Source organism: Oreochromis niloticus, linkage group LG6 (genome assembly GCF_001858045.2).
Source record: "Oreochromis niloticus isolate F11D_XX linkage group LG6, O_niloticus_UMD_NMBU, whole genome shotgun sequence".
NCBI lineage: Eukaryota > Metazoa > Chordata > Actinopteri > Cichliformes > Cichlidae > Oreochromis > Oreochromis niloticus.
This window is the reverse complement of record NC_031971.2, coordinates 26,487,227-26,496,877: the sequence shown is the minus strand read 5'-3', so window position 1 is coordinate 26,496,877 and position 9,651 is coordinate 26,487,227. Positions and strand designations below refer to the sequence as shown.

The window sequence follows — 9,651 nt, the reverse complement described above, 5'->3', positions numbered from 1 at the left end:
ACAAGAGTAATTTAAAGGATGGTGCAAACAAGCAGTGAGAGAATCCTATGGGACACAAGGCAGTGTGCCATGAAAGGAGAGAAATCACTTTTACCTTTTTCTGTTTCAAATGATGTCTATTTTTAGATTTCACTGGACAACACTGCTTTCCATGGTTAACCTTACAAATCTTCACTGTCTAAAGTAGACTGGTATGAAGCCATTTCATTTTATTGTTTTATTGTTCTGCACTACCAATTTTTACTAAGCTCATGCTGAATGTTTAAATGATGTATATGCCAAAATTTAAACAGTGATGGCAGTTGGCTATACACTTTCTTGTTAGGACATAACAATAGCATAAGTGGCAAGGTTAGTCAAAAGCAGCTGTACAGAGATGAAAATGGCAAGCAATAGATATTCAAGAAACAGCACAGTCGGAATTTATTACTACGCCTAAGTCGGTAAGTAAGTTTCAAAGAGACAATAGTTCTCACAAAAGGAAATTACTCAGCAACAGTCAGCTCTGTGACACTATATTAACAGTGGAAGTGGTGAAGTGGTATAAGTGTCCCCCTCTTGAAGGATGTGCATGGGAAATTAAACATTGCTCAGCAACTATCAGACAGAAAGGGCAAAAGGTAAGAGGAACAATAGTTTTGTGATTAGCAAGTTAGCATTAGCGTGCCAGAAATAGAAATGTGATTATGATGCAGTAATATTTTTAAGAATACTTTAAGTCAACCACAAACTAATTTCAAAGTCTGACGGCAACAGAGGTGCAGCTTAACATTGACACGGTGTGGAAGAGCAAGGTAAATAGTTTTGACTTTCCTTTGGAGGACTAAAGTTTTACAAGTCAGCAGCAAGTGTTAGCGATTTGAAAACAAAATCTTTCCAAAACCAGGAAGAATTGCAAGTAACAATGCCATTTTTTTTCTAATGCATTGTTAAGTTTCAAACAATAAGGCAGTTTGTTTTTTAAAAAAATCAAAGGCTGAATAAGCATTTATCATAATGTATTAGACACTTTCATCACAGACCGAACCCTTATGAGAGAACTTTTTAAACTAGATTAAAATGACATTTGTGATGGGTTTGTTTTGCCCAAATAGCTGTGGAGCGACTCCCTTGACACCAAAGTAATATACTGGACTTCTCCTAAATTGACTGCCTCAGCATGGTACGCTTTCCAGCTTCATATAAGGGTAATTTTTACTTTGTATTTGCTCCAGGCTAACTTCAGTCTTCTCAAGCAGTTAATCAACAAACAAACTTCAACAAAAGGAAGGTCCTGGAAATCCTCTCTGGCAAAGTGACAATGTTTCTACAAAGAATACCTACTGCGGCAAGTGTATAAAGAGGAAGCGGCTTTATAAACCTGGGATGTAGCATTCAACTCAACATTGTTTTCATCTCGCCTCAAACGTAAGTCTGTTTTTCCCCCTAAAGGCAGATAACATGACAGCAGCTGTGTTTAAAGGAAATATTTGTTAGAAAATGTTTCAGGTTATTTAAAAAAAACAACCAAAAACTTCTTTCTCAGTCAGTTTTAATCATACTCTCAAAAAATGTACTGTACAATCTGTATAATTGGAAAAAAAAACATTTATATTTGTGGGGTTTTCTCTTTGTTTCAAACATATTCCTTTATGCACATCATCCAGCAGATGAGACAAAACTCCTTTTTAAACTGTTTATGTTTCATTTTCATTCATTTAATTCCAACACTGGTCGCATGAACATGTGTTCCTTTTAGCGTTGGGGACAATTTTTAATATGCATGATCATGGGATTCATTGTTAATATAAATGTGTTAATTGTAGCCAATTATAATGTAACGTATGGCTACGAGAGCTACACAAACTCTGGCAGGTATGCCTCCTCGTTGTCTCTGTTAATATGAACCATGCACACACTACTGTGTAACTACTTATGCTTTTTCCCAGAGGAAAGGGGTCAATAACCTATTATCTGAACATCTTTCCTGTTTGCATTATGCTCCCTACTTCTCATAATCCTCCTTTGTCTGAGATGATGCGTTTTACTTCCTGGTATTTCCTAAGACAGCCCTGCAGCCATTCCTTGCATTGCCTTTGCAATTTAACGTGAATGATTTGACCAGCTAGCCGTTGGCAATCTGTCTTCTCAAACTTGTATTGATTTTGACTATCACTTAGAGCTACATTCAAGACAAACAGTGCTCTGACATCAGCAGACAACCCCTGCTGCTACAGCTGTCACATGAAAATGTAAAAGTCAGCAGGGAGCATTACCGCTAGATGAACTGTCAAACGTTAACATTACTCTTAAACACGCTTTGCTGTTTGAGGTATGTGCTAATACGAAGTCCCGATATTACTCATTACTTTTTAGCATTTTGTCAAAGCGGGGGAAAAAGCCCCGTCTGCTGTAATATGTGAGGCTTCATTCTGTCGTGTAAGAATTATGACAGAACTGTCCACACCTCTCTTTCCACAGGCAGACTCCTAGAACAATGGAAGTTGGCAGTTTTAAATATAGCATTGCACAGACACATGCCTGCACGTATGTGTGCAGGATGGAAAGGTCACAAAGTAGCACTTCTGGTCTTATGCCTACAGTATTTTTTTCCTCTTGTGGCTGTATGTATCCTTGAAGCTTCCACGTTCCCATTCTTCCAACAACCGGCCCTCAGGTAGAAATACACAAACAAGCCCACCACTTAACTCTTAAAATCCATGGGGGATTGTCATCACAAAAGCACAGTATTGATGTTTGTTTTCATTGTGACCTATAAGGCAAAGATAATCTATGGCATGTCCTTAGCACATTCTTCCACCACAAGAATGAGTCTCAGTCACAGGGTCAGAAGTGTGGGAGCATTGATAGAGACCACTTTCATCAGCAGTCAAACTGCTCATTTTATGCACTACACCTAATGGACAGGGGTATCATTTATGAAGGGTAATGCCTTTAAAGGGGACATCAATGGAGACTAATGATCTGACCAGCACTCTGTTAGAAGCAATTCTTTGTTCGATGACATTTATAGTCGTACTTTTATGAGGTGCTGAATGTGATGAATTGTAAGCCTAAAAATGTTATGTTGATGGTCTAATAATGTCAAGCACTTTATTTTTACTGATCCATTTACAATGAAGATGATGTAACCTCCAGGTGAATACTAATACAATGTAACAAACTGCTGTGAAAATCTTTTGCAAGTATTGTGCTGTTCTTTGTGAATTTAGGTTAACAGCCTACTGCAAACGGTGAAATGTTTCAAGAAAAAAAAATAGAAATTCTAACTTACTACAATAATAACAGCATTTTAGTCAGAAATGAGTCACACTGTGATGCTTTAGTCTGTCCATAAATCACTGAAAATTATGTTGGATGAAATCCATTAACTTCAACATAATGAAAGAGCCATTGTTGATAAAATGTTTTTGCAAGCTGAGGATGTGGAGGATTGTAAATGTTTCTATGTTGAAATTAAACTGTTTATGCTTAATTTAAAAAAAATTCTTGTAGCTGTCCAGTGAGAGTTCCAGTGTTTGGGTTGGCCTAGTATATTATAGTCATAGTCATAGTATAGTCATCAGTTAAATCATTAATTTTCAAGGTGTTTGTTATAATACTGATTACATTCATACAACAATGCAGTGAAAGGAGTGGGTTAAATGTGTAAAACCTTTTTTTTCCCTTCAACATGTAGAGAAACAAGAACACTTGTAGGCATATGCTGGCATATTCTAAGAATTCTCTGCACCTTTGTAAAAATACAGATGAAGAGTTGTTGTTTGATGCACTGAAGAACATCCAGCATGCATCTGAGAAACAGCTGCAGCTGAAGTCATCTGTACTTACCCAAGGAAATAATCTTTCTGGGTGTAATCTTGATAATCTTGAGGATGTTCGATCTCACCCCTTATGCCACCTGTATGCGTTACTTTCTCTTCATGCTATAGCTGTTCTTTCTCTCCATCCTCCTGTGTGTAGAACTGCACATCCTCATTGATCTGTCTGTGCCACTAAACAGTTAGAGATTAGATTATAGGGCTATTCAAGGACAACATTAAGTTGTACTGTGTTGTACTCCCCACCACCTCCCTTACGGTGTTTGATGGATCTACTTTCCCGTTGAAAAGCCTGAACACTATATCATGTAATGCCAACTCAACATTACATGATCTCACAGTTTTGTACTCAAAATTTTGTAGTTAATCTGTAACTGTAAATTTTTCCAAGTAAAAATATATTCTAGATGTCTTCATGTTTTTATTGTTTTAGTTGGCATAGCTTGTGGAGATTGGATCTCTTGTGACATACAAGCATCTTGAGGTCATCTCAGTCCTGTTCTCTTTCAGTGCTCATAAATATAGTACTTATTCAAATTTGATACTTTTCTTGCCTCAATACTTTTTGTTCCTTTTCTCAGACACACAGCTGTACAAGCACTTCCTCATACCCACATGTTTACTGTAGACACACCCGTTCTCATCGCTGCTGGATTTAGGTCCCGGCAGTACGGTGTAAACAAAAGCATAAATCACCTTTGCTTCTCCTTAATGGCTTGACTTAAATTCATGGTTTTCCCCTGCACTAAATCACAGCGGCGAGAGCCCAGGGAGGCTAGAAGGCTAATACACACTGTCCATGAATACCATCAGCATCGAGGCCAGTTTGATACATCTAAACATAGGCCTATCCATCTCTAAATTGACTAAGTTGGGCAGCCACTGGGGAGACGAGAACACCTGAAAGGCTGCCGAGCATGTGATAATTGTGCAGAGTTTGGACAAAAAAACGTAATACCATGTATTACCGTGGGACAATCTGAGGAAACCAGGAGTGTGAAAAGAAATGGAACTATCCTGGTTATCAAACGCAGTCTATCAGCAATAACAATAGAAGATGAGGAAATGCATTTCCTTCCTTCCATATTGAAGGTCTTTACACAATACAAGGGTGTATATGGAGCTCATAATGAATTTAACCTGGGTGGTTTCTACTGGTAAACATTAATGCTCCTGATATATCTGTTATTCTCCTCTTAGACCCTGAGCTATAAAATAAAGTATTAGTGTAGCTTTACAGTTGTTTTTGTTGTATTTTTAGCCATGCTACAGGCATGATCTCAATGTCATACAGCCTCTGGTGTCCCCAGAATGTTCTAAATAATAAAGTTAACATGTTTGATTTTATTAAACCTTTTTCAAAACAAAAGGTGTTATGTATTTGCATCTGCATACATACTTTTAAAGAAAACTCAAAATGAATTTAACCTTGTGCACCGAATTCTTGTTTTTTAAAGTCATTTAAGATATTGCTGTAGACCCTATGAAAAAAATTCTAAATTCATCATTAAACTCATTAAAAGCCCCAAAATACCATGACATTCATGCTCATGACCAGAACTTGATTTTTGGCATGGAGTGCCAGCAACTGGTGAAGACCTTGCAAACTTTCTGCAAAGAGTTTCTGTCAAATGTCGTCCACAGACAGTTTGCTTTGGTAAAACCATAAATGAACTTTAATCTGTATAGAAATGACAGCCAAGCTTATTATAAACGCATTATGCTGAAATATTCACCAAGACTTACTGATTTCGTACACATATGTCTCATTTGACAAAATAAAACCCTTGGATGAGTAACATTTACTTTACTATTGGAGCTGCTAAAAATTGAAAAAAATTGATTGCCCAACAGAATCACTTGAGTGCCCGATGGTTCCTCTGTGTGGCCTATCCTTTGTTTGTAATTATTTTGCTGTGTTCTTTGTAATTATTTTGCTGTGTGCGCACTCACACTGGCCAATCTAAGGTGAAGCACTAAAGCTTAATTAAAGGCGCTGTAATGTAAGCACCAGCTTGGAGACATCTGTATGGTCTTATTTTTAAATGAACAATAATTTCTCCATCCGACACGAATGGCCCATAAGGGGATGGAATGCATAGAGATTCCCTTGTGCTCTGGCTATAATTACCATAATCATCTCCGTTTTATAATTCAGACTCATACTTTAAATCTCTGCAAGTGAAAGCACTCTGTCTATAGGCACTTCAGCGTGAAGTGGTTGTCTGAGTGTTGTTAATCACACAGTGGGTCATCTTTTTCACTGAGGCAGTTTGAACCACATTTAATCTTCCTATCATAAAACACCTTTAGAGGCTAGAATCTCATCTGGGAGTTGAGCCAAAATAAATGATTTTTGCAACCAGTATTACTGCAAGAACACATCAGCAACTGCAAAGTGCAATCAAACAGAGCGAGCTAATCCTTTGCGTTAGCAAACATTGGCATCAAGTTTGAGCATTTCATAAGAAGGTACGCCAGCTACCATGTATGCACTGAGCCAGATTAGCTTCCCCGTTCTCCTAAAAAACCCTCTGATCTTGTCAACGCTTGCTTCAAAGTGATAAACTCTCCCTCACACACAAATTTGTCCTGTGTCAAAGCCACTGACAACCCCATCAGGGTTACAGGAGGCAAGGGATGCATGCCCCCAAATACTGGATTTCATCCATTTTCAGTCCAAACAAAAGATAACAAGGATTCCTGACATGGCTGGCCCTTTGCAGATTAGAGAGAATTATAGTTTGGAGAATTCTGTCATAATGCAGGACAGAATGATAGTCGTCAAAAACAACTGCCTGAATATGATGCTAAACATATGCGCACATACACATCAAACACAAGGGACAAACATAAATACAGTTTCAGATATTATACTCTTTGATGGAGAAATATTTAGTACCACATATTTGTGTTAAACTATATGGAACTCTTGTAAATACCGGAAAGTTATACAGTTCAAATTGACTGCTAATATTTGAGTTAGAAATGAGTTTATGTTGGGCTGGTGACCAGGATGAATCATAGACCTGCTGTCTAACCCTCTTCAAGTCCTTTTTTCCCCCCAGACATAGAGTCTTCAAAGCTACCACATTTTTTATTCTCCTTTCTTCACGGATTCAGACAATATCAGCATTCTTGTTTGATCAAATAATTACACATTTTTAGCACTTCTTGTACAAGTGAGCCCAATTCAGAGAGATTAGAGATGACGGAGAATGAAACAGCACAACTGCAAACAAGAAAATGATTTAAAACTAATGGAAACAGACTTTTAAACAGCAGTATAGGACTGCAGCCCTCTCCTGCACTGTACATATCATGTCTTTTGTGAATGTGACAACATTTTTGTCCCAAAAAGAGTTGTTCTCTTGTCTCAGATTGCTCAAAGTCCTATTCCTGCCAGCTGAAGTAGGCAGCTGCACTATAATCAAGATTATTCAGTTGCATCCTTTGCAAGCCTGTAACAGCCTGTAGATTATGCTGAAATTGATGTATAATGAGGCCACAGATGGCAAAGCACAATGCTCCTTAATGTTTCAATGTTCACATAGTCGCAGCAGCTTTTTCTAAACGTGTGAAGATCATCTCTGCCACAGCTTAGGTTTGCATCAGTCATTATAACGGATGGCAACATACAACTGCAGTATTCACTCCTTTTAAATATTTTAGACAAAATGACCTTTGAACCTACAGAATGAATCAACTGCAGGGCTTAAAAACGTCAAGAAATGTTTCACTTTGTGGATTTTCCCATTGAGATGTGCTGTAAGGTTGATGAATTTCATGTTAAAGTGATGTGTGAAAACATAGGACTACAGTGCTCATGTAGACACTTTCCTGTCTACATTTTCTTTCAGGTCTGTCACTTGATAACTGCCAGGAATAAAAGCTTGGGTATGATTAATCATAATATCAAGTCTTCCTTCTGTCACACCTTTAGGATGTGGACTGAAAATAAACTCCGGGATCCAGATAAGTGATGGATGCATTCCCACAGCAATGTTGGGAAAAAAACAACAAAGAGAATGTGCTGGAAACACAATTTCTATTATAAAACTGGATGTCATTTCCTTTACTCCATGTTATCTTGGCTTTTGTTAACTGCTTAAAAAAAAATAGCATTCATTTCTTGAAGTCTGCATACACTCTAGGTCTTTTGCTACAGTGTTAGCATTTTAATGTTAGATGCTTAGAGAGATACCTATGGAAGCTTGTTTATGCCACTATTTTTTCTTTTTTTTTGACATCTATATCTTGAAATTTAAAATAAATATCTCAACACTTTGAACTAATCCAAAAAATTTAGAGTTTGGTATCTTCAAAATTCTAGTTTATAAGCTGAAATTTTGCAAAAAATAACCCTAAATTTCAAGTCAGCTCTGCCGGTCAGGAAGCTCTGTCAAAGTACGTCAGCTACCAGTGCTACAGCAGTGCCGGACTTGAATGAGAAAACTGCTGAGTACTTTCAGTGTGGTTTTACAAATTATGAAACCTTTCTGTTACTACGTGAAATGTATGGAATTTTTTGTCAGCAAAATAAAAACTTGCTTAGTTTACTATACATTGGTAGCTCACTGAGGCTATCATTATCCGAGTTTGAATGTCACTGTGTCTGTGCTATTTGCTTCTGGGTAATACGGAAATGATGTTATTTACGGAGCTACCTGATTGGCAGCGCAAACTTAAAATTTCAACTCAATATTGCGAGAAAATACCTCAAAATTATGACTTATTAAATCAAAATTTCAAGTTATGGATGGGAATTTTCATCTTGTTAGTGGCAGAAACAAGCTTCCATTGAGATCTAATGTGTTTGCAGTGATGAGCTGTTTCTGGGCAGTTGTGGCTCAAGAGGTAGAGCAGATTTTAAGTTGCTAAGTAATAATAAATATCTTTAAATACAAGATTGGCGCTAAATCTATTAAACAAACAAACAATCTTACCAAAAAAAAAAAGAAATCTGTGCAAAGCAAGCTACAGGTCAAGGCCCTTGAATTCCCACAAACTCAGCTCCAGTTCTTACTGTCATATATAGACTCATACCCTTTGACTTGTATTTGGAATATATTAACATACTGTGAAAACATTTTGCAAGCAGCTATTTAACTGCCTCTTCAAGCAGACATTGCTGTAACTATCAGCTGGTGGTCTGAGCAGAGACTGGGTCAGGTTGTTTGTTCAGATGAGCACATAAATGTTATCCATGATTGTGTGCGATGGAGATGTACTTAGGGTTTAAAGGTTCAAACGGGGGGCAGGGATAGAGGAGTTAGGAAGGAATAGCCGGCAAGCAATCTTGTGTTAAGGTAAGGTAGAGGATAATAGTCTTTTCTTTGAGTTGTTCTGAGTGATTGTCAGCATCCAAATGTCTGTGCTTGTTGATGTAAGGACATGGCTGTCAAAATGACAGTCCCAGATGTTATGAAGAGTGTCCTTTTCTCTGTTCGTAATAAATTTAGATTGAACGGTGTTTGATTCCATTTGCTGCGGATTCATTTTTTTAGACTGTATCTCTGTATAAATTGTCTCTTAATGGTACAGATTTACAGTGCATCCGGAAAGTATTAACAGCACTTCACTTGTTCCACATTTTGTCATTCTACAACCCTGTTTCAAAATGGATTTGACTCAATTTCAGCTCAAAATTTTACACACAAGAATGACAAAATGAAAAAAAGTTTTGCTGACATTCTTGCAAATTTGTAAAAAATAAAACAATATAATGTGTATACTCAGTTTATTGATGCACCCAACAGCCTCTGGTCTTTTTGATTATGCTACAACCTTGGCACACGTATTTCTCTGGGGGTTTCTACCATTCTTCTTC

At 37.4% G+C, this 9,651-nt stretch overlaps 1 long non-coding RNA gene across 2 annotated transcripts; it reads left to right on the top strand.

Moving 5' to 3' along the window:
• The first annotated feature begins 538 nt into the window (after positions 1-538).
• LOC106098450 (uncharacterized) lies at positions 539-7,933 on the top strand. 2 transcript variants are annotated; one of them, XR_001224674.3, is made up of 3 exons: positions 539-620; positions 1,215-1,407; positions 7,765-7,933. It is a non-coding gene; the product is annotated as an uncharacterized LOC106098450 (long non-coding RNA). The 2 variants fall into 2 exon arrangements; XR_003220347.1 differs by lacking the exon at positions 7,765-7,933 and adding an exon at positions 2,461-2,934.
• Positions 7,934-9,651: the final 1,718 nt, after the last annotated feature.